The sequence below is a fragment of the Mauremys reevesii genome, linkage group 18 (assembly GCF_016161935.1).
Source record: "Mauremys reevesii isolate NIE-2019 linkage group 18, ASM1616193v1, whole genome shotgun sequence".
Lineage (NCBI taxonomy): Eukaryota > Metazoa > Chordata > Testudines > Geoemydidae > Mauremys > Mauremys reevesii.
The window spans coordinates 27,101,701-27,126,414 of record NC_052640.1 but is presented as its reverse complement, the minus strand read 5'-3'; the positions used below and the strand labels follow the sequence as shown (position 1 = coordinate 27,126,414).

Sequence of the window (24,714 nt, the reverse complement as noted above, 5' to 3'; positions counted from 1 at the left end):
GCAAAATAAGGCAAAAACACACAAGTCTAAGCCTAATACATTTAGGGCTTGTCTACACTACCCACTGGATCGGTGGGCAGTATAGATGTGATAAATCGACCGCTGAGCACTCTCCTGTCGACTATGGTACTCCACCAGAACGAGGAGCACAAGTGGAGTCGACAGGAGAGCGTTTGACACTGCGGTAAATAGATCGAAGTACGTCAACTTCAGCAACGCTATTCACGTACTCTTAGATTGACCCCGTGCGGTAGTGTAGACAAGCCCTCAGAAATCTCACCCTCAGAGATGTTCTAATAAGCTTCTTTCCCAGACTAGACACCCTCCTAGTCTGGGCCCAATCCTTTCCCCTGGCACAGCCCTTGTTAGTTCCAGCAGACATGTTAGGTGGTAATCGGGGGGTTTCTCATGACCGCCCCCTTTGTCCTGCTCCACCCCCTTTTATAGCTTTGGCACAAGGTGGGAATCTTTTGTTTCTCTGGGTCTCCACCCCTCCTTCAAAATGGAAAAGTACCAGATTTAAGATGGTTTCCAGTATCAGGTGGCATGATCACATGTCCTGGGAGGCCCCAGCCTCCATTCTTCCCGGGCTGGCTCACAGGTGCACAGGAAGGTTTGCAAGTAAACAGCCATTTACAGTTCATTAATTCTGAAGCACCCTTAATGGCTTCCACTTAATATGTTTACATCAGTAATACAAGTTTATATCTTATACTCCTAACTCCAGACATAGAAATAATACATGCAAACAAATAGGGTGATCACACTCAGTAGATTATAAGCTTTGTAATGATACCTTACAAGAGACTTTTCACATAAAGCATATTCCAGTTACATCATATTCACATTCATAAGCATATTTTCATAAAGCATATGGAGTGCAACGTCACAGACGCACATTGTAGATGAACACCTGCTGTTTAGGTTCAGCGGTGGCCTAGAAGAACTGCATCATGCCACTGAAGATGTCATCGCTGGCTAGATGACTATGCACATGCTAAATAAATGGCTGACAATTCGGCTTCGCATAAGTAGGTGGTACCAAAGGAGATCAAAACTTTCAGCGCTGCGGAAGAAGCAGTTATGTATTCATCAGAACACTCACACCAAAATGTCTCCCACAGCATCCCATTGAACCTGGTTCTGAGGGAGCTGTCTGACGAAATGTCAATGAGCTCTTCTAACAGTTTTGATGGGACAGTGGATGGCAGTTTAGCTTTAATGTTCTCACTAAAGGGGCTTATAGTCCATATGTGTGTAGTGGCTTGTTCTGTTGTGACTTTGGGAAAATAAGCATTCCATTTGTTAAACAGACCAGCCAGACGCTTTGCTAGCTGAGGTTTAATTACATCAAAGTCAACGTTTCGCTTGTGAGTGGAAGAATGTAAGAGCTCAAACATATCAGTCGTGCCCCCACAGACACAAACTTTGTAGAGTTGTAATTTTCTTTTGAAAGCCTCAATTCTTTCACACTGGGCAATAAAATTAGTGCTCCCACCTTCCATATCTTTATTCATCTTATTCATTTAACTGAATATGTCTGCGTGGTAACCCAGTTTTGCCAGCCACACGTCATCTTTCAGCAATTTGACATGTTTAGGTTTCTTAATGGCTAAGAAAGTACATAATTCTTCCCTGAGATTAAATATATGGGTAAGCATTTTGCCTCGAGATCTTCATCTCACCTCTGTATGCATGAGCAAGGAGTGGTGGTCTGCACCCACTTCCTTCCAAAGTCCAGCAAAACACCTGGAGTTTGTTGCTCTGGATTTAATAAAATTAACGAGTGTTACTGTCGTGTTCAGAACACTGTGAAAACCTGCGTCAACATCTTTTGCAGCAAGCACCTCTCAGTGTAAAAAGACAGTGTGTCCAAGCAGCGTGAGGTGGAACGGCTTTTATTTTTTGCACAACACCAGAATGTTTTCTGGTCATTTCTGCGGCTCCATCAGTGCAGACCCTGATGCAATTAATTCAGCTGATTTCTGCTGAAATCGTAAATCATCGAACAGTTTGAAAATGTCATCTGATTTTGTTGTCATCTTGAGCTCTTGGCAAAACAAAAAGGGTTTCTTTATTTCCTTATTCCACACATACCAAACATGAGCAAGGACATTTTGGGGACATTTACGACATTTTTGAAATGTCTGTGGATTCATCTAGTTGTATAGCAAAATCATTGTCACCCAGCTGATCGATAGACTGTGAAACTGTGCCTTCTGACATAGAAGTGATCTGTCATTTGACATGGTCATTTGACATCAGTATTTTTGCCAGTACCTTGGCCTTCTTTTCTCCAAATATTTCCTTTGCAATTTCAATAGCACACGGCATTATCAAAGTCTCAGCAATCTATGCATTTTTTTGCTTTAGTAGTTTTCTGCACCACTATGCAGAATGACCTTACAAGCTTTTTATCTGCTGTAGTTGTGGATTTCATCACTGCTTTAGTACCAAGCAGTTCCTTGTCCTTTTCTTCAAACAAATGAACATTGTTTGTCCTTACAGATTTCATGCTTTGTAATTAAATGTCTCTGTAATTTGGAGGATTTCACACATTCATTGGCCAGTACTTGTGCGCAAATTACACACTGCGGTTCAGGTATATGGCCACTTCCAGAGCAAATAATACCAAAATTCAAATAGCTGTCTTCATATTTCCTAAATGTGGCCAGGTTAATAACAGCTTTATGTTTCTTACCCACACCACCTCCTCGGTGCCCTTCAGCCCTTCCGGTGGCTGAACTTGTGGAAGGAAGTTTGGTATCATCACTCTGGGGGTTTTGTTGTTTTGAAGTTGGTCAAATTAAAACTTTATCCATATCGGATATTTATTGTTTGTGTTTACAAGGGTTTTCTCTGCGCTGTGTAGCTTGTTGCGCTCTTGCTGAAATAGCTCCTTTACACCTTACGTTAACGGAGCACGTGCTCTGTAACCTGAGAACGTGAATGTGTTCGTTTCTGCACATGCTTAGATATACTGAACCCCATAGGTTTCAGCATATCACGTAGGAAAATTAACACACTGTCTGGTAAGTAAAAAAAAACAATGTGTCCAAATAGCACGAGGTGAAATGGCTTTAATTTTTTGTATGCTCCCTGGTTTATTTTGGCAGCCCCCCTGAAACCTGCGTCCAGCCCCCCATGGGGTTGCGGACCGCTGACTGGAACTTGCAGCCTTAGACTGTGAGCCACAAAAGCCAGCATGCTAGGTGGCGAGCTATCAGAGCTAGCCAATTGGAGATGCAGCCCAGGGCTAAGCCCCACCCCTTCACAGACATAGGTGGCTCAGACTAGGCTGCAGGGAGGCACCTAGTTCTGCTTGCAATCCACAGCCAGGAGCCCTCTTTGGATTTAAGCACTGAAGAAATTTTTCGCAAGAAGCCGGGGACATGGGGGAAGGACATTCCTCATAACTTTTAGCCTAGTGGTTAGGATACTCACCTGGTCAAAGCCTTCTCCCCATCAGCTGGAGACAGGACTTCAACCAAGGGTCTCCCACAAGCCCAGGTGAGTGCCCTGAGCATTGGGCTAAAAGTCATAAGGAAGATCCCCACCTTTGCCTTCCCTCCTGCCCCCATTTTGTTTGAACTCACCTGAGAGCCCTGATCCAGTAAGCACCCTCTGAACACACCTACTGGATTGGGCCCTGCACATGACTTAGGAGGCCAGGTGCCTGTCTTCCCCTAGCCTGTGAATTGCTCTAGGGAATTGCTCTAGGACACAGGGGTCTGGGCACCCACTGGTGAGCTTGAAGATGGGTGTGTGACGGGTTGGATCACAGAAACCCCCTTGGGAACTGCCAACCAATGTGCCAAGACTACCTCTGCCCCTGCTTTCCCTGCCAGCTTGGGACTCCAGCACCCTGTCCTGTTGAGACAGACATGCCAGTCTGCTCCAACACAGACCCAGGGTCTGAACCACGTGCTCCAAAGCTGCAGACTTAACTGAAAGCAGCTTAAGAAGTGTTCCTGTCTTTAACGCTCAGATGCCCAACTCCCAATGGGGTCCAAACCCCAAATAAATCCATTTTACCCTGTATAAAGTTTATACAGGGTAAACTCATAAATTGTCCGCCCTCTGTAACACTGATAGAGAGATATGCACAGCTGTCCCCCCCCCCCCGCAGGTATTAATACATACTCTGGGTTAATTAATAGATAAAAAGTGATTTTATTAAATATAAAAAGTAAGATTTAAGTGGTTCCAAGTAGTAACAGTCAAAATAAAGTTAATTACCAAGTCAGATAAAATAAAACACACAACTCTGAGTCTAATACAGTAAGAAAACTGAATACAGACAAAATCTCACCCTCCGTGGAGTTCCAGTCAGCTTCCTTTTACAGACTAGTCTCCTTCTAGTCTGGGTCACACTCCCTGTAGTTACTGTCCTTTGTTCCAGTTTCTTTCAGGTATCCTTGGGGGGTGGAGAGGCTATCTCTTGAGCCAGTTGAAGACAAAATGGAGGGGTGTCCCAGGGGTTTAAATAGACTTTTTCTTGTGGGTGGAGACCCCCTCCTCTCTCCTATGCAAAGTCCAGCTCCAAGATGGAGTTTTGGAGTCACATGGGCAAGTCACATGTCCATGCATGACTCAGTTTTTACAGGCAGCAGCCATTGTTTACATGTTACCCTGAATGTCCTCAGGTAGACTTCTTATCTGGATTGGAGCCTTCCAAGATTCTTTGTCCTTTAGGTGTTTCTTGATTAGGCACTTAATTTGCACATTCCATACTCAAGAAGCTGACCAAATGCTTTACTAAGGCTACATAGAAATCAAGCAAGTACACAGCCAATATTCATAACTTTGAATACAGCAATGACACATGCATATTAATAGGATGAATAGATTCAGTAGATCATAACCTTTGCAGAGATATGTTACATGGCATATGTAGCATAAAACATATTCCAGTTATGTCATATATAACACATCAATAAGCATATTTCCATAAAGCCTTATGGGGTGCACCATCACAGGGGGCTTGGTCACATACATTGGTTTTAAGCAGGTCTGTCATTCTTTTTGGATCCAAGAGTCTCTGATGGCCATTAGCTCCTTCCAGCATAACACCACAGCCCCAAGTCCTAAGAGAACACAGGACAAATAGTAACAGTTTAGATGTGGCGATGTATGACTGAAGGAAGAACCTGACCTGGGACAGAGGGAAAAGTCATCCTGTGGTGGGCTGGACTAGGCACAGAGGCTCCCTGCTGGAGGCCTTAGAGTCCTGCCACACTCATCCCAGGAAAAGAATAGTAGAGGAGTCCTCCAAGCTGCATAGAGAGGCTTTGTGGGATGCAGCCAATCAGGGGGAGCCTGCAAGCGCTATCCAATCAGAGGGTTGAAGGCTAGTATAAAAGGAGCTGCAATGCAGCTCAGAGTCAGTTCTGTCTTGGAGCCTGAGGATTGCAGCTGGTGCTTGTAGTGGGCTGAAGGACTGCCGCACCCTGGACAGCTCAACGGGTGGAGTGAGGATGAGCTCCTAGCTGGCTGCTGGGCCTGAACACAGAAGAGCCCTGAGGTAAGGGTGAAGCATTGGTGAAGGCTGGGGCTGTGGGGAAGTGGCCCAGGGAACTGAAAGCAGTTTTGTTTTTTTTAAGGGACATGGAGGTGAGTGGCTGCTATTCTTAGGGTCCCTGGACTGGGACCTGGAGTAGGGGGTGGGTCTGGGTCCCCACATAAGCCACTGGGGAAGTGGCCTACAATTGGACAGCAATAAACTCCCAGAAGGGATCTGAACTGTTAGGACACCTAGCTGGAGAGCTAGGGCCAGAAGAGACCAGAGTGAGCGAAGAGTCTCCAGGGAGGAAGCCTTGGGGGCATGGGCCCTTAGCAGGGCCACAAGCGCTTAAAGACTTTGTTGACTAATAGCCTGGAAGGGTCAGTTTGAGGTGTTTCTCACAGACTGTGTGAGACTCGGCCACAGGACTGTCACTAGACACTGCCAGAAGGGGTCGCCACAGACTGAAAGAGGTGCAGGCACACCTGAACAAGGGTGCCCTCGTGAGAGGCGAGTGCCACCCTGTTACACATCCCCACTGGGGTTTGAAGCTATGGGCCCGTCACTGCCTGCTCCTGGAGATCACATACCTCTGTTGACACCACTTCCTGCCCTTTCTCCTCTACTCTGAGCTCCTTGCATCCCCCTGAGTTAAAGGCTGGTAGTCAGGTGGGTCCGTGTTATGCTGCTCCCCAGTCAGTGTCTGATAACAGGTCCTTGCAAAAGGAACAGGAAGCAGGCAAGCGGCTCACTCAGTGACACTGCCAAGGCTGCCCCAAAGCAGTTTCACAGATCCCGCTCCTAGTCACGACAAGCCCTGCACAACACGGGCTTCCTCTTGGCACCAAGCTTGGGGCATTCAGCTGTGTGCAAAACACACAAGCATTGGCTCCTGGTTAGGGACCTGGTTCAGGAGTTGTGGGTTCAATCCCCAGTGCTCTGGGCCTCTGAGGGAGTTACTCTAGCACTCGGTGTCTCCTTCCCCCACTCCTGTACTGTGGGATAAACATACTGACCTGCCTCCCTGGGGGCAGGGGACTCTGCACCCCAAAGTCCCAGATTCTGTGGCAGTTCCTGGAGAGTCAGGACAGACAGACAATATGTGTGTGAAGTATCAGAGGGGGAGCCGTGTTAGTCTGGATCTGTAAAAGCAGCAAAGAGTCCTGTGGCACCTTATAGACTAACAGACGTTTTGGAGCATGAGCTTTCGTGGGTGAATACCCACTTCGTCGGATGCATGTGTGTGCGCATCAAGCTATGGGGGGATGATCTAAGTTTCCACTCTGGAGAGATTTAGGGCCTCATGTGAGAATCCCAGCCTGACGCAGTTGCCACTGTTTACACAGGGTCTCAAATAGCCCTTTTAATCTCCCCCTCCAGGACCACTGGCAGAAATAACGACAGCCCTGTGAGAGGGGGCATCACAGATGCACAGGATCCGTGCTATGCTTCAGCTTTTGAACAGTTCTTGGGAGGAACCTCTTTAGTGTGCCAGATCCTCAAAGGGTTCCGACTACTCCTGAAGGCAAGGCCGATGGGCAAACCATGGGCTCGGGGAGGCTAGCTCCCACCCTGGTCCACCCCTTCCGCCTGAGGCCCCGCTCCTCCTTCCCCCACCAGAGCCCACTGCCCATCACAGTTGCCAGCCCCGCCCCCCCAACCCTGGGCGGGTGGCATACCTCCCCAGCATCCCCAGCCCCACAGCATCTCACATGTCAATTCCAACTTTGAACAGTTCAAGGGTCTACTGCTTTTAGTCCCCAGTATCCACTCCGTCCATCTGGCAATTCACCTCTATCACTTTGGGGCCAAGTAAGGGGCTGAGAGAGCAGAGCCAGTCTGCAGGATCAACCTGGGTTCACACTGCAGGCTTTCTCAAAGGCAGAGAGGTAGGCATCTATATTCCCCTGCACCCTCCTTAAACTGGGGCGACATTTGGCACCTTAGGTTCATGTGCAACTGGCTTCCTGTGGTCTCTCCCCACTTACCTCTCTGCGTGTCCTCTTGCTTCTCTGATTCTCCATATCCAGTTCTTGCTACGGCTCCTTTTCCTAGTTCTTCTGCTAACCCATCTGGTGCTTCTGCTGCCCTCCTCATGCTTTCGCTGCTTCTGCAAATGCTAACTCTTAGCCCTGCCACCTTTCAGCCCATTGTCCAACTCCTGCTGACCCATGCTGCCTTCACATGCTCTGTTCGCTGGAGATTCCCAGGGATAAGTGTCAATCATTCAGTTGCTGGGGCTCCTCTCCTCTTTGAGGACCCTCCATTGATATGGGTTGGTTTCAGCCATTCTGTTACCAACCCATTCATTCCACCCCAGACAGGAATGTGACACAGCACCTCATGCTTCCTGCTCTGCCCCAAGAGCAGCATTTTAGTCCTTTGGCCCCATTGCAAAGTACAGAGGGAAACTGAGGCATGCATAGGCATCATAAAAATATTACAGGAAATTCCCATTTCATTACAGATGGACAGGCAGACACTGGCCTGGTCACAGTGTTGAGTGGCCATGGGGGCCTGGGAGATATTTAAGGACTAGAGGGCGCTGCTTCCATCTAAGCAAGTGACTGCATGCTGTTTGTGAGTGGGAGGCTGTGGTCTGGCTCATGGAGACCGCAGGCTGGAAGGAGATAAATCAACAGAAAGGAGTTTGCAAGACAAAGCTGTTAGAAGCAGCAATGCACGTACCGGTCATAGTGGTGCTTTTCCTTTTATTGCCCGTTGTAGCTGTCAAGACAGTTCAAACCTTCACAAGTTATTTGCCTCTGCCACACAATAGGTATTAAAATGCCCATTACATCCTTCCTAGAGAAGCAATCTTCTGCACCCCGAGACAGTGGGGAGGCAATCGCGGCTCTATTACACTTAGAAGAGGATATTAACCAGAAGCGAAATGCTGTATGACCAAAATTTCATGCAGCTAAAATTGACTAATAGCTTCAAACTTTTTTTAATGCCTATTATTGCACATTGTGTAGTTGTTGTTACGTGGGGGGACATTTCTGCTTCTATAGCGTTCGTCGTTGAGTTGTATTTATCCTGCAAATAGCGACGACACGGCTCATAAACTGCAGATACAAACAACACACCAACCGTCCCCATAAACAATCAATCACAATGTGTCGCACCTGGCAAAGTTCTTGCAGGAACTAGCAGAATGAAGCACATGCCTTCGGAGCAAGGAATTCCTCCTAGGTAATGCAGTATATGGAGAGAATAAATATCCCTATGCCCGGCTAGGTCTTACTCCTGATGGGGTTGTAGCATTACCTCAAGGAAATTTGCACAGAACACTGCCTTGGGCGGTCGTGGAAACGTCTTCACTGGAGGTTTTCAAAAGGAGGCTGTCTTGGCTGATTTAGACCCAACAAATCCTGGGTCTTGGCTGGGGGTTAGACTAGATGACCCTTGAGATTCTAAGAGCTTTCCTGCTTATGGCAGCTAATTACATCCCGTCCCTGCAAAGGAGGGCAAAGCAGTTACAACTGCCAGGCGTGTCAGGGTGAGGCAGGAAGCAGCTGTCTTGACACTCTGATGAGGTATTTTGGGACACAGAACAGGGAGTTCAGCATGCAGCGGCGTGAGTGAAGCAGGGGTCACCCAGGGCTGACATCAAGTACAGTCTGATATTTATTGTGTAGAAAATACCGGGCTTGGCCATGGCCTGCTCTGTGTGTGGCAGGGGAAGGGATACAGGAAGCCACCTCCCCATCTCATACACTGGAAGGGCAGAAGGGACCATTGGCCTCATCTAGTCTGACCTGTATAACAGAGGCCAGAGAACTTCTCACCCTGCCCCCCCAAAATTCCTAGAGCACAGAACAGCCCAAGGTCCCTGGTGCCACACTCGGGCTGCTAGCATCCCGGAGGCAGGGGCGGCTCTAAGAATTTGGCCGCCCCAAGCAGGGCGGCATGCCGCGGGGGGCGCGCTGCCGGGCGCCGGTCCCGCGGCTCCTGGTGTCCTCTTGCAGACGTGCCTGCAGAGGTTCCGCTGCTCCCGCGGCTCCGGTGGAGCTTCCACAGGCATGACTGCGGAAGGTCCGCCGGAGCCGCCTGCCACCCTGCCGGCAAAATGCCGCCCCACGCGCGCGCTTGGCGCGCTGGGGTCTAGAGCTGGCCCTGCCCGGAGGCAGTGGGGGCTGGGGCCGGCTCTATGCTGGGACAGGCCGGCTGCCCCTGTTACGGAGTGGCACAGTGGCCCTGCTCTGTGGAGTAGCCCCGGCTAAGCTGATGCAGCTGCCCTCTGCCCCCAGTTTGGAGCTGGTTTTTAGTGCACAGTGGAGCTCACTCTGTATAGTCATAAACCACTGCAAAATCAACAGCATCATGTCAGATAAGGAGCAGCGCGTCCCTTCCAGTCCAGAGGGGCTCCCTCTGCTCTGCTGCATTGACAGAAGACAAACGGAGAGGGACAGAAAATAGAAGGAAAAGGACACACTGGGAGGCGGGGGGCATGGGACGGGGAGAGAGAAAGTCTTCTATGATTCTAACCCAGGTGGTGGTTGGGATTTAACTGAAGCCAGTGGAGGTGGTGAGGTCATCTGGGTCCCTCTCTCTGGCCATGCTGCTCAGGACATCTCTCAGAGTCAGGATGAAGAAGATCCAGAGACCCAGGAGATTGTAGGGGTAGCAGCCCTGATGGTGAAGCTTGCACCAGTAGTCAATTTTTCTCCCCAAAGTCTTTCTTTAGGGACCCCTGAAAAGTGAGTGACTGGTGGAGTAGCCCATCCCCTCATTATGTTGTGCACCAATTAGGCTTGATATCTGACACACAATTTTGGTACAATTAATTTCTGGTCCCCCATGTTCTTGTTTACCAAGCATGATCTTAACACAGTCCTTTTTTGTTGGGACTAATTCAGTCTCTCTCACTTTTGCACCTTTTGCCTTCAACACTCGCTATAGGCTGTTGTGACATTTTATAAACTTTTTACCTCCTTTTCCACAGTTAGGCTCACAACTGTGGTACATTTGTAGGCCCAGTTACTACAACAGGTGTCCATAACAGTCACAAAAGGAATGGACCAAAGGCTGATGTTTTGATGCAGACTCACCCTCAGAGTGAATAACTCACTGTTCCCACAGCTACTTCTCACTACCCTTCTGCAAGTCCATGATAGACTCTGGTAGACTGTGTGATTGCAGGCACCACCATATCAGTTCTCTAGGAACTCTGTCTCTAGATCCCCAAACACAACGTGCAGTTCCTTGCTGTTCCCCTGAAATATTCAGCCTGCAAACACTGCATCCATGGTTGACCTTCCCAGCGTAAAGTCGAATTGAATGTCGCTTACTCAATGCTCCAATTCCTCACAAAGTCTTTTCTTGATGATTCTTTCCAGGAATTTCATCATGTGACTCATTAACTTGGTCCCGGTCCTTCCTATGTGTCTCTTGCTCTGTGATTCTTCCCTTTTATAACCTTCCAGTCCCTCTGTCATAAGAACATAAGAAAGGCCGTACCGGGTCAGACCAAAGGTCCATCTAGCCCAGTATCTGTCTACCGACAGTGGCCAATGCCAGGTGCCCCTGAGGGAGTGAACCTAACAGGCAATGATCAAGTGATCTCTCTCCTGCCATCCATCTCCATCCTCTGACAAACAGAGGCTAGGGACACCATTCTTACCCATCCTAGCTAATAGCCATTTATGGACTTAGCCACCATGAATTTATCCAGTCCCCTTTTAAACATTCAGCTGACTCCTGAATCAGTCTTCTCAGGTGATCTCAACCTTCTATGGGTGACTTCATTGCCAAGTGACCTCTGCCCTCACAAAACAGCTTTCCTGGCTGGGAGCCAGGCTATTGTCAAAAGTGTTTGGATTTGAACAGAGGACGTCCCTGAGTTAACAGCCCTCTATTGTCCAGGCTTTGCCACTGGCCTTGGGAATGTCAGTTGAACATGGAGGTAACAGGACAACAGAGCAGGGGAAGAGCATCGTATCCCAAATGGAGTCTGTAGTCTGACAAACGTATGTATAGAGCCCCAATGTCAGATTGTACATACCAATTCCCCAGATCATTGCAACTGGGGTGACCAATCTCACAGCTTGAATTCTGAATTGTGACCGTTGTATGTTCACCTTGATCCACCTGGGGGTGAACCACAGGCTGGAAACCAAGTTCATGGAAATTAGGATCTTCCCATGGACAAAGCATGACCACAAAGTAGGCTCAGTCTGATTACTAAGCTACCCAGTTCTTTCCCTGCTCTTTAACTTGTTCCTAAACAAGGGTCTCATTGGAGTCAAGTCCAGAGATCCTTTACATCAAACAAACTAGCTCCACAGACTTCTGCTTCTGGGGCCCCGCCAGCCGGGCAGTTACATGGGACAAACGGTGATACCTTATTTCAACTGCAGTCCAGAACCCAACCCCCAGCTCCCACCAGCCTCTCTCCCTAATCGTCTGCTCAGCACACACAAGCCAAGGCTTTGGGAGTGTGATCGCTGTAGCTAACCTAATTCAAAGTCCCACACACTAGCCCGATGCAGCCGAATCTGAGAACTCAGACTCACCACCCAGGCTAAGAAATAATGGAGTGTAGGGCTTCTGCCTTGGACTACAATTAACCTCTGCGCTAAACTCTTCTCTCTGCTTGTTAGGACAAAGATGTGCATGGCTGACTGACTTCCTAGGGAACAAGTAGGAACGAAGAGGAACACTGACACATGTAGAAACAGCCACCCAGTTACTGAACTGTTGCTTCCTTGCTACCTGCAACTCAACAGAACTCTCTCTAGAATAAGTGGCCGCTTCTTCACAGACAAAGCCTAGCAACAAAGGCACCAGTGTCTGAGATTTCTCCTTTCTGAATATCTGGCGTGAATGCATAGCAGGCAGGCTCTGCAGTTAATCTTTACCCAGCTGACTGTTGCCACTTCCCCCCTACATTCCATATTGCCCCCAATACCGTATATTTTTGCCATGTGTCATGGTGGGGGGGAGAATACAGTGCAATTACACATTTTTATAGCGTACCTTTTACGGCTTATCACAAAACTCTACACGGAAAAAATAAATAAATACATACATTTTAAAGACATTTAATTCACACCCAGTTACAATCATGCTGCAAAAGCAACAGCAAACAGGTGCATGCTTAAGGGGTGCTTTAAACCAGGGATGTGAACCACACATGGGAGCCGCTGGGGGTAAAGCATCCAGCCAGAGAGGAGACGCCAGGGCACACCGAGTGCTGAGACAGACAAAGGCTATGGAAATCGCCATGGAGCGAAGTAGGTGCCTAGGAAAGAAGACAATGGGGAGGGGGAAAGTGTCTGTGAATATGAGCTGCCTGCGGTGGATTGAAGCACAGAGAGTGGCTGGCTGTCCTGCTGCAGGCTCAGGTGGTCTGAGGTGATGCAAGGGAGGGCCTGGCATTCCCACCTGTCAATTATTTGAACAGAGATTTCTGCTGGGTTGCTGTGGCCCTTGGCTCTCTCTGACGCATAGCGGGAGTCTCCCTGGTCAGCTCCATGCCTGTCTGGTGAAGCCCAGACCACATGCAGAGCCGTGGGCAGACAGACAGCCTGGACTAGCACCTGGGGAAAGCAGCTCTCCTAGGTCACTCTGAGCTAATAGACCAGAGCTATTGCCCAGGTTCAGGAAGGAGAAAGGCCTTGGGCCCAGCCTAGACTCAGCGAGACCTTCTGGGAGGGAGTAAGGTCAAGTCTTGACCAGCAACCCAGGAAGCAGAATTCCCACTGGCCCTTCTTGGAGGGGGAAGAAGTAGGTGTGTCAGCCCCCGGCGGGGGGAAGGAGTGAGCGTATCTGCCTCAGGAGTGGGTGTGCCAGCAACAGGGGACGTCACCAGCCAGGCTGCTCCCCCTCTCTAATAACTGCGTGATCCCCGGGATGCCCATGCAGCTACAGCTCACCGCGGAGCCCGGCGTCGGAAGGGAGAGCCAGTCCAAACACTCTTCTTATTGCCCACGCCAGGCCCAGGGGAAGCGGCTGCCGTAAGCAGGGATTCCTCCATCCCCACCAGGTTAGCAACCAGAACCCAGACCCCCAAAGCCAGGTGCTCGTTGGACAAACCTCTGAACTTCTCTTTCCTGTGCCTGGAATAATATGGCTCCTGCCTCCTGTTTCTCAGAGATCCCAGCAGCCTGGCACAGCCCCAGCCTTTGCTGGCAGGAAGGGGCATGCACAGAGCGGCTGCCCACACAGAATTATTCTCTGCTCCTTCACTTTGACCCTGGAGCTGTTTTGATAAAACCTGGCTGCTCAGTTCCCTCAGCCCACCAGAGATTGTCAGAGTGACAGGCAATGGATGTGAGCAGGGAAGTTCACACATTTTATGATTTAGCCTCATTATTCCTGGGCTTTTTCTCCAGCCTGAACTCTCTCCTGACAGAGTCTCTGACATGCATCTGGTTCTTTTAAACAGAAGAAAAAGTTCTGGGCCTTCAGCTAAAGAGAGCAGCTCAGAGTCCACGCCTGAGCCCTAAATGGGCTACTCTGCAGAGAGGGTGAGCCCTGGACAAGCTGCAGGGAGCGGGGGGAAAGCTGGGAGCCATCTAGGAGAAATGGCTAGAGACCATGCAAAGGCTCTGAAATATTATGCTCATTATTGACATCACAGAGCCATCGGCACTTGCAACCATCCTCCTCACCCCTGAGTAATAACCCCTAGACTGCTCAGCATTGTTGTCCATGGAGCCCAGTGCTGGTACAGGGTCACTATCCCATCTTCACAGACTGGGAGACAGGGCCAGAGAGGGGAAGGGATTTGTCTGCCATCTCCTTGAGTCAGGGCAGAGCCAGCACTAGAACCCTGATGTCCTGCTCCTCACCCACCCACATACCAAAACGTTCCCTCTCCCACAGCTGCCCACTCTTTCAAGACCAGCATTCCTTCCCCAACACTTTTTCCATGGCAGCACCCCCTGTCCTCTCCCCACATTGCACTGTGCAACAGAATCTCAATGCAGGCCCTCCAGCTGCAGTAGGAGCCTCAAACCAGCCCAGTAATCAGCTCTGGCTACATCATTCTGCATCATCTTACACTGCTGCCCAGCTGTCAGAGCAGCCAGCCATAGAATCATAGAATTCAAGATCAGAAGGGACCATTATGATCATCTAGTCTGACCTCCTGCAAGATGCAGGCCACATAAGCCGATCCACCCACTCCTTAAGCAAGCGACCCCTGCCCCATGCTTCGGAGGAAGGCAAAAAACCTCCAGGGCCACTGCCAATCTACCCTGGAGGAAAATTCCTTCCTGACCCCAAATATGGCGGTCAGCTGAACCCCGAGCATGCGGGCAAGACTCTCCAGCCATACCCTCTGGAAAAAGGCTAACAATATCCTATCATTGACCCATTGTACTAATTACCAGTGTGGCACTTAATTGACCTATTGACTAAGCCCGTTATCCTATCATACTATCTCCTCCATAAACTTATCTAGCTTAATCTTAAAGTCATGGAGGTCCTTCGCCCCCACTGTTTCCCTCGGTAGGCTGTTCCAGAATTGCACTCCTCTGATGGTTAGAAACCTTCATCTAATTTCAAGCCTAAATTTCCTGACTGACAATTTATATCCGTTTGTCCTCGTGTCCACATTAGCACTGAGCTGAAATAATTCCTCTCCTTCCCTGGTATTTATCCCTCTGATATATTTAAAGAGTGCAATCATTTCTCCTCTTATCCTTCTTTTGGTTAAGGAAAACAAACCGAGCTCCTCAAGTCTCCTTTCATACAACAGGCTTTCCATTCCTCGGATCATTCTAGTGGCCCTTCTTTGTACCCGTTCCAGTTTGAATTCATCCTTCTTAAACATGGGAGACCAAAACTGCACACAATACTCCAAATGAGGTCTTACCAACGCCTTATATAACGGGACTAGCACCTCCTTATCCCTACTAAAAATACCTCGCCTAATGCATCCCAAGACCGCATTAGCTTTTTTAACGGCCACATCACATTGCCTACTCATAGTCATCCTATGATCAACCAGGACTCCTAGGTCCTTCTCCTCCTCCGTTACTTCCAACTGGTGCGTCCCCAGCTTATAACTAAAGTTCTTGTTAGTCATCCCTAAATGCATAACCTTACACTTCTCACTATTGAATTTCATCCTGTTACTAATACTCCAGTTTACAAGGTCATCCAAATCTCCCTGGAGGATATCCCGATCCTTTTCCGAATTTGCAATACCTCCCAACTTGGTGTCATCCGCAAACTTTATCAGCCCACTCCTACTCTTGGTTCCCAGGTCAGCGATAAATAGATTGAATAAAATCGGACCCAAAACTGAACCTTGAGGAACTCCACTGGTAACCCCCCTCCAAACCGACAGTTCCCCCTTCAATACGACCCTCTGCAGTCTCCCCTTTAACCAGCTTCTTATCCACCTCTGGATTTTCATTTCTATCCCCATCTTTTCCAATTTAACCAGTAATTCCTCATGCGGTACCATATCAAACGCCTTACTGAAATCAAGATATATTAGATCCACCGCATTTCCCTTGTCTAAAAAATCTGTTACTTTCTCAAAGAAGGAGATCAGGTTGGTTTGGCACGATCTACCTTTCGTAAAACCATGCTGTAATTTGTCCCAGTTGCCATCGGCCTCAAGGTCCGTAACCACTCTCTCCTTTAAAATTTTTTCCATGACTTTGCATACTACAGATGTTAAACTAACAGGCCTGTAGTTACCTGGGTCACTTTTTTCCCCCTTCTTGAATATAGGAACTATATTCGCTAATCTCCAGTCAAACGGTACAACCCCCGAGTTTAGAGATTTATTAAAAATCATCGCTAACGGGCTTGCAATTTCACTCGCCAATTCCCTTAATATTCTAGGATGTAGATTATCCAGGCCCCCTGATTTACTGCCGTTTAGCTGTTCAAGTTTGGCTTCTACCTCAGATACCGTAATGTCTACCCCCATATCTTCATTCCCATCAGTCCCTCTATCACTATTCCTTAGCCCTTCATTAGCCTCATTAAAGACTGAGGCAAAATATTCGTTCAGATATTGTGCCATTTGTACAACCCATCGCTGCACATTTGTACAACCCTCATCCCAATTTCCAGCCAATTCAGTGAAACCTGAATTGTGTTGCACTGCATCACCGAACTTTGCAGCAAGCTACCTTCCATCAAGATGCTGATTCCTACACTCACTGGAACATGCTGCATGGCATTACTGTAAAGTGAAGTACTTTGCACCAATATTCACTGCTCCCCTCAGCTAGTGCAGTGTGCAACACTGCATCTCGACTGCTTCCCTCAGCTAGTGCAGTGTGCTGCAGTGTGCCAATTCACTGGGCATGCTAACAAACCACTTCTCTCCGCATGACAGAGCATGCCACCCTCTTCTGGGGGATTCCTCTTTACAATCTGCAAGACATGCCATGTTTCTCTTGGCTCTTCCTTTGTTCCTTTGCTCTGTTACTCAGTCCACTCCGCTCCACATGACTCTCCAGCCCTCAGTGTCTTTTAGTTGCATCTTTATGCTGCTTCTTCCTTGCCCTGACTTCCTGTCTCTCTCAAATTTTTCCGCCTTCAAATAGGGTGTGAAGATCTGCAAAGGCAGCTTGTCCGTATCTCTGTTACCAGACACCCCTTCAACCTTTAAACCATGCAACTGCTCAGCACCCCACTGTAAACAGTTCGCCATGATGAATATTGACCATTTCTTCTAGCTCTTTATTTTCTGCCTTTGGCCAGTGTCTACATAAGAACGGCCATACTGGGTCAAACCAATGGTCCATCTAGCCCAGTATCCTGTCTTCCGACAGAGGCTAATATCTGAATTGTCAGAGGGAATGAAGAGAGCAATTATCGAGTGATACATCCCCCTGTCGCTCAGTCCCAGCTTCTGGCAGTTGGAGATTTAGGGACACCCAGAGCATGGGGTTGCATCCCTGACCAACTTGGCTAATAGTTTTTGATGGACTTGTAAGAGCAGCAAAGAGTCCTGTGGCACCTTATAGATTAACAGACATATTGGAGCATGAGCTTACATGGGTGAATACCCACTTCGTCAGATGCATGTAGTGGAAATTTCCAGAGGCAGGTATAAATATGCAAGCAAGAATCAGGCTCGAGTTAACAAGGTTAGTTCAATCAGGGAGGATGGACTTATCTTCTATGAACTGATCTAATTCTTTTTTGAACCCAGTTATACTTTTGGCCTTCACAACATCCCCTGGCAACAAGTTCCACGGATTGATTGAACACTGTGTGGAGAAGAACTTCATTTTGTTTGATTTAAACCTGCTGTCTATTTCTTTGGGTGTCCCCTGACGTTTGTGTTATGTGACAGGGTAAATACCTCTTCTTTATTCACTTTCTCCAAACCACTGATGATTTTATAGACCTCTATTATATCCCCCGAGTTGTCTCTTTTTCAGGCAGAATAGTCCCACTCTATTCCATCTCTCCTCTTTTGGAAACTGTTCCATATTCTTCATTTGTGTTGCCCTTCTCTGTACCGTTTCCAATTCTAATATCTTTTTTGAGATGGGGTGACCAGAACTGCATGCAGTATTCAAGGTGTGGGTGTACCATTTATATATAGCATTATGATATTTTCTGTCTTAGTATCTACCCTCTTCCTAACGGTTCCTAACATTCTGTTCACTTTTTTGTTGACTCCTGTTCCTGCACATTGAGCAGATGTTTTCAGAGAGCTATCCACAATGACTCCAAGATCTGTTTCTTGAGTGGTACCAGCTAATTTAGACCCCATCATTTTGTATGTATAATTGGGATTATGTTTTCCCATGTACATTACTTTGCATTTATCAACACTGAATTTCATCTGCCATTTTGTTTCCCAGTCATCCAGTTTTGTGAGATCCCTTTGTAACTCTTTGCAGTCTGCTTTGGACTTAACTATCTTTAGTAATGTTGTATCATCTGCAAACTTTGCCACCTCACTGTTTACCCCTTTCTTCAGATCATTTATGAAGAGGTTGAATAGCACTGATCCAAGTACAGATCAATGGGGAATGTTGCTATTTACCTCTCTGTATTCTGAAAACTGAGAATTTATTCGTACCCCATTTCCTGTTTTATAACCAGTTACTGATCCATGAGAGGACCTTCCATGTTATCCCATCATTGTTTACTTTGCTTAAGAGCGTTAGTCTTTCTGAAAGTCCAAGTACATTTTATTCACTGGATCACCCTGGTCTTGTTGACCTCCTCAAAGAATTCTAATAGAGTGGTGAGGCATGATTTCCCTTTATAAAACTTGTGTTGATTTCTTCCTCAACAAATCATTAATCTGTGTGTCTGATCTGTGATGGCACTTTGCCTCTCCCACCGGGACTCTCTGTTGCCCAACACCCCTCTGTCTTGCTCTGGGGACACTTCCCAGTTTCCAAGAGCCCTTTTTAGATCTTGCCTGCAGGTCAGTCTCCCCAAAGGCCCCATTTCACCAGGTCCTGGTTGGCCTGTGACTTGGCTCTGGCTGAAATAGTTGGACTGAGTCAAGGTCAGTCTGTCTTGAAGCAGCAGTATTTACATTTTCCAGATAGCTGCCTCTTACCAATCAACCTGCATCACGTCTGAACTGCTGATGAGTTAAAGTCCATCTGTCACCCCTTCCCTCAGGCTCATCTCCAGGTACAAGTGAATACTTGGCCCTGCCTCCCAACTCTGCAGGGACATGCACGGTGTCATGGTGCTTCAGGGTGAGAGAAGCCCTAGGCCGAAGGGAGATAGGTGTCCCACCAGACCATCTTGCTGCAAAGTCTAGCATCCGCAGGAAGGAGCATTCCACTTCTCTTTAAAGAAGTAACTCCACGTAAACCAGGCAAAGATATAAAGATCTAAATACAGAGGAGGCGAGTGATTCACCACTCTGGGGTATGCAGAACAGCAATTGTTAGCAGACAGCAGTGAGCGAGGATACAGCATAAACGCAGGCACCAGCAGCATGAACATGGGGGTGATTTACCAGGGGCTCCAATGCAGGGTGGAATGTCTCGGCAAGAGGCAGAGGAGATAAAGGAGCGGTCTTCTTCAGCACAGCGCCAGGGCAGCTGTCCTCAGCTCTTAGCGGCCATGTGTTTGGGTAGTTAGCAGAGGGGAAAAGGAACATTTTCAAAAGTGGCCTCTAAGGGAGCCTCTGTTTTTGGTTCCCAAGCTGGGACACCTCAGACTTGATATCAGAGCTACCAAGTACTTGCATCTCCCACGGACTTCAGTAGCAGGACTATTAGTGATGAATCCCAAGGCACCTGTTTCTTTAGCAAAGTGTGATGCTGAATGCAGATTAAGGTGAACAAGCGGAAATTTAGTTGGGTTTGGTCCTGCTTTGAGCAGGGGGTTGGACTAGATGACCTCCTGAGGTCCCTTCCAACCCTGAGATTCTATGATCTATGATTCTATGATTCATTAAGCCCTGTGCAATGCTCTGTTCAGGTGGCTGCATTGCTTCCAGCCCCACTCCTCACATTCTCTTTCCCTGGTGTCCCCTCAATAATAGTCCCCCATTGGTCATGATCAGGAATCCTAGTTTTCCAAGATAAAAAACCAATCTCCATGAACCCATGGTAGAACAGGTAGTACTGCACATGGTACTTTACACAGTTGAACCATGTGTTCCACCTTGTTACAAATGGTTGGGTGGAAGTGTTGGGGAATCAACACTCTGTTTGTTCAAGTATCTCAAGAGCCGTGCGTGAGGAGTTGGAGCTTTCACGAAATGTGACTTCATCAAAGTGACCACTTGCTTAAAAGTATTTGGCCAAGTACTTCCTGTCAGAGTGACTATATGTGCATAGCAACCAATATGGGCACAGGTTGAGCACTGTTTGCAAAGCACATTGTTCCAAGCTTTTACCATGTAGCTTGCACTGTCTGAATATTAGCATTTGTAACAATCAAGTGGGGTGCTGAATTCCAACGTACAAAAAATAAAGGCTTCTGAAACAGTGGCATGATTAACTTTTCTGAGGTGCACTGTCTTTACAAGCTGTAGTGTGGTAATGTCAGCATGCTTATGAGGAGCTACCTTGATCACCTGAAATAAAATGTTGCCAACTGATCTATTTTGGAAGTCAGTTTTTTTGTTTTTTTTTGCCGGCAATCACAGCAATGGAGTTTCCTTTCAGGTCATTGAGAAGGCGCAGTTTTTTCCTCCTCAAAAAGAGTTGGTAAGTAATGGGAATACAACTGATCTGAGTTGGGAATGGCACCACCTCCCTTAACATGCATGCTCAACAAAATCTCTGACAATAGGTAAATCCATTTTATGCAGAGGAAGGTCTGTTTCTACACACACTTGAACAGAATCTGAAGTGACAGTTTCACGCTGTTCTTTGGCAGCTGTGAAACGCTGGAATGATCCAGTCACATTGCATTGTTTCTTTACTGTCATTGATGGCCCTGCTGTTTCAGCCTCTTGGTTTTGTTTCTTTTCATGCAGTTTGTTTAGGGCTTTCCATGTATTCTACAATTATCTGCCTTCAAACGTAATCTACAGCCTTGCTGCATGCAGTACAGAGCAACACATTACAATGAACATGACATTTTTCCTTCCCAAACTCCATGTCATGATCTTGAGGGGTGATTTTTAAAGTTTTTGACATTTTTTCATAACTTTAATTACTCATGTCTTGACACTGAAGTGAAATTTGAGATGCATTTAAACATGACCCCCTATATGCCATTGAGTAACCTCTATGCTCCGGAAGCAGTTTATTGGAGTCTGTTTAGTGATGTAAATTTAAAGCACATTCAAAAATCAACCACAAGAGGGGGAGGTTGTGCACATTGAATAAGTGACACTGGTACGTTCAGTAAAATTTAGTTGATATATGGGGTTTTTTTCCCCACAAAATGGAAAAACTAAAGATTATCTATAAAAACACACATTCTGCATTTTTCCATGCCAAACAGATTTATAGGATCCCTGGTCATGATACATTTTCCCTATTTTACAAACATTGCAATATAAACATTACAAACAAAGAAATGACACCCAACCCCCACACTGTGTCCCTACAGCCAGAGGTTGCTAGCACAAAGCCAAATGGGAGTCTCACAAACTCAGCTGGTTACAGTCTTTGAGATACTTTGGTCTCCTCAGGAGGCAACGGCACCAGGAATGACCTAGCTCTGTCTCCGTGTCACCTGTCTCCGAGTCTGGCAAACTATCTCCTCCCTCCCTGTGGGATTGGCCTCTGGATGGTTCTGCCTTTCTGTTCTGAGAGGACCAGTGTATCTCTGTAGACTCTTCTGTCTGCTAGCTAACAAGTGTCTCCTTGTCCCTCTTGCATAGTCACCTCCTATGACCTGGATATCCCTACACCTCTCACTATTACTTCAGTCCCCTCCTTCTGGTGGATCCTTATAGAAGTGCCTGTCTCCAGGGCTGGTAGGTCCTTGGCTGGCCTGTTGTACTCTAATGCCTGCTTTCTCCAATTGTTGGCCATCTCCTCTTGCGGGTGTTTTCATCAATCTGGCCGCAACAGGTTTTCCCTCCATGGTAGCAGGGCTTTGGTCTTTGTCCAGTCAGTGCCTGCGCTGGACTGTTTTGGCACCTCTGTTATGGGTTATTCCTGTGTGCCAAAAATGCTTTCAAACCACAAGAAACAGCCTTGTGTAACAGTCTCTTAGCTGTTTTCACAGCAGATTCTACCTTACTACTACTCTGTGGGCATGCTGGGGAGGTGGCGTGGTGGTCAAACTCCCCTTGGCATGCAAGTTCCTTGAATTCTTCCACGGCACAATTGGGGTCTGTTGTTGGTGAATACAGTGTCCACAGTGCCATATCTTACAAAGTGGGCCTTCAGTTTGCCAGTGACTGACTTGCTTCTTGTTTCAGACAGGGCATCAATCTCTCAAAAACTGGAGTAATTGTTCACCATAATCAAGGACTGCTTTTCACTGAAGGTAAATAAGTCCTCTCCCACCTTTCCCCAGGTGGAAAGTTCATGCTGGCAGCTATCACATGACTGGCAGGTGTCACACCTTTCTATCAAGGAGCAGAGTGGTGTACTCATTCCTGGCCAGCAAACACACTTTTGAGCCCTTCTAAGACAGCTGCCAATAGCCAGGTGTGATGCATGTGCTTTTTGCATGACATCCCGACATAATGAGATACAGACGACAGGTCTCTGTCCTCAAAATATGATTCCATCATGAGCACTTGGCTCATCTTTCTTTTGGAAACATGGATGTGCTCCTACTGGAACTTGGCTTTTGTCTTCTGGCCACCCTGATAGGATTGCAGTCTTGACTGCCTGCAGTTGGATGTCTTTTTCTGTAGCCTCATTGATTTCCATCAGCTTCGCTGTTGAAACTGGAGCCAGAGCAGCACGTTAATGGATTCAGTGTCCTGACCCCGTTTCCCCAGCTCACCAGTGGTGGTGGTTAGGGCCTGCTCAGGGTGTCGACTAACAGCAGTAATCATTTTGGACACTATTTAATCTCTACCTGGTAACTCTGGAGCTGCAGCGACATGTGCTGCAAACTCTTTGGAGCACTATGAGGAGGCTTTTGCCATGATTGTCTCTACGGGTTTGTGGTCTGGTTGCACAATTACTGGGTGGCCGTAGGTGTACAGATGGAATCGTTTCACTCCAAATATCACAGCCAGAAGCTGTTTCTGTTTGGCCATATCCCCGTTCAGTCTCTGACAGGGCTCTCCCAGCATAAGTGACTGCCTGCTCCTGTCCAAGAGCTGCACACTGGAGTATGAGCAGCTCTTCTGGCTGGTAGCACTTCAGGATGGGGCATCTGTTATCATTTGTTTCAGTGCATCAAATGCTTCCTGTTGGGGATCTGTCCAGTCTAACTCAACACTCTGCCTTGTTAATGATGTGTGGGTTCCACTGCTGCCATCAGGTGTGGACAGAACTTTTGGAGAAAAAAATGTACCATTCTTATGAAGCACTGTAATCCTCCCCTGGCCATTGGACCCGGCAGGTCTCTGCCTGCTTGGATCATGTTGGGATCTGATTTCAGTCCTTCTGCTGTGAGGAGACCTAGTTCCATGGCTCATGCGGCTGGCTCTGCGCTGCAGAGACCTCACAGCTCGGCCGCTGCCCGCCATGCTTCATTTGCAAGGAGTGAAACTGAGTGCAGGTTAAACTGAACAAGAGGAAATTTACAAATCCATGTTCATGGCTCTGTCCATGCGACCGCCTTGCTTCCAGCCCAGCTCCTCCATTGCCTATTTTCTTGGTGTCCCCACCAGGTACAATCCTTCCAGGGAACAGGGGCCCTCTGACTCCGGTTCGACTGATCATGATACAGCACCCGTCCCCTCTGTATCAGGGCACCACAGCAGGCTGGCAGCCAGCTGCTCTCTGGTTCTTTGGGCATGGCTACAGGAAGACTTACTGCACTGCAAGCTGGAGTGTACATTGACATCCTCTAACGTGCTGCACACTAGATGTCCATGTGGACTCTGCTGCTGCACTCTAAAAGTTCCCTGCTGTACCCGGGGGAACGTTTGGTGCAGGGCAGCAGGGTTCACATGGACAGTCAGTGCGCAGCAGGCTGGAGCGTTGTAGATCAGTGTTTGTGTGGGCATGCCCTACATCTGCTTCTCAGCAGCCCTGCTTTGCTGCATTGTCGCAATTGTCTCCCCGGTGGCTACCTTAAAATGAATCATTAATTAGCACCAAATAATTAATAGTGTGTCCACCTGTGTTCACAGGATCAGAGGGAGCTGAGGTGGAGGATCTGGGTTTGATCCCATCCTGTCCGGAGCAGGGTTGTGCCCTGTGGTGTATTCTCTAGTGCTATGTCTGCTTCCCGTGTAAAGACCAGAAGCAACAGGCTCGCGCTGCCCAGGAGACGTAGTGGATTTTCCCAGGGTCCAGTGGCTGCATTTCCCAGGCTGAAGCTCGTTCCATTATTTCTTGCCTCTCTTTCTAACACTTCTCAGCCCCTTGCTTTGATTCTCTGGCTTCATGGTGTTCGCAGCACCTGCCAGCTTAATGTCATCAGCTTATTTAATTAATTGTCCGGTTTGTACAGCACTTCTGGATCATTAATTAAGCTGTTCAATAAAGCTGAGCCTGATTCTGATCCCCGTGGTGCCTTGCTAGCTGTCTCCACGCAATGGGATATGCTGTCATTTATCAGAACCAGGGAGAGGCTGTTTGTGACGCAGTGGGAGGTGGGGAGGAGACAATGAATGATCAAATACAGGGGCCCCTCCACGAGACCCCAGTACTTACTGCGAGGGCTGGAGGAATGAGAACAAGCATCCTGGCCACAGGATTCTGCATTTA

At 47.8% G+C, this 24,714-nt stretch overlaps 1 protein-coding gene across 9 annotated transcripts in view; it reads right to left on the bottom strand.

Moving 5' to 3' along the window:
• Positions 1–24,714, bottom strand: part of LOC120385943 (adenosylhomocysteinase B-like) — a 116,917-nt gene that overhangs the window by 79,260 nt on the left and 12,943 nt on the right. For 4 of the 9 annotated variants that reach the window (XR_005589439.1, XR_005589440.1, XR_005589434.1 and 1 more), the window contains one exon: positions 12,534–12,749. The exons of 4 other annotated variants lie outside the window; for them this stretch is intronic. The gene's annotated coding sequence lies outside the window, so the exon portion shown is untranslated. Of the gene's footprint in view, positions 1–12,533; positions 12,750–13,543; positions 13,774–24,714 lie in introns of those variants that run through there. One more of the 9 variants, XR_005589442.1, reaches the window with a different exon arrangement.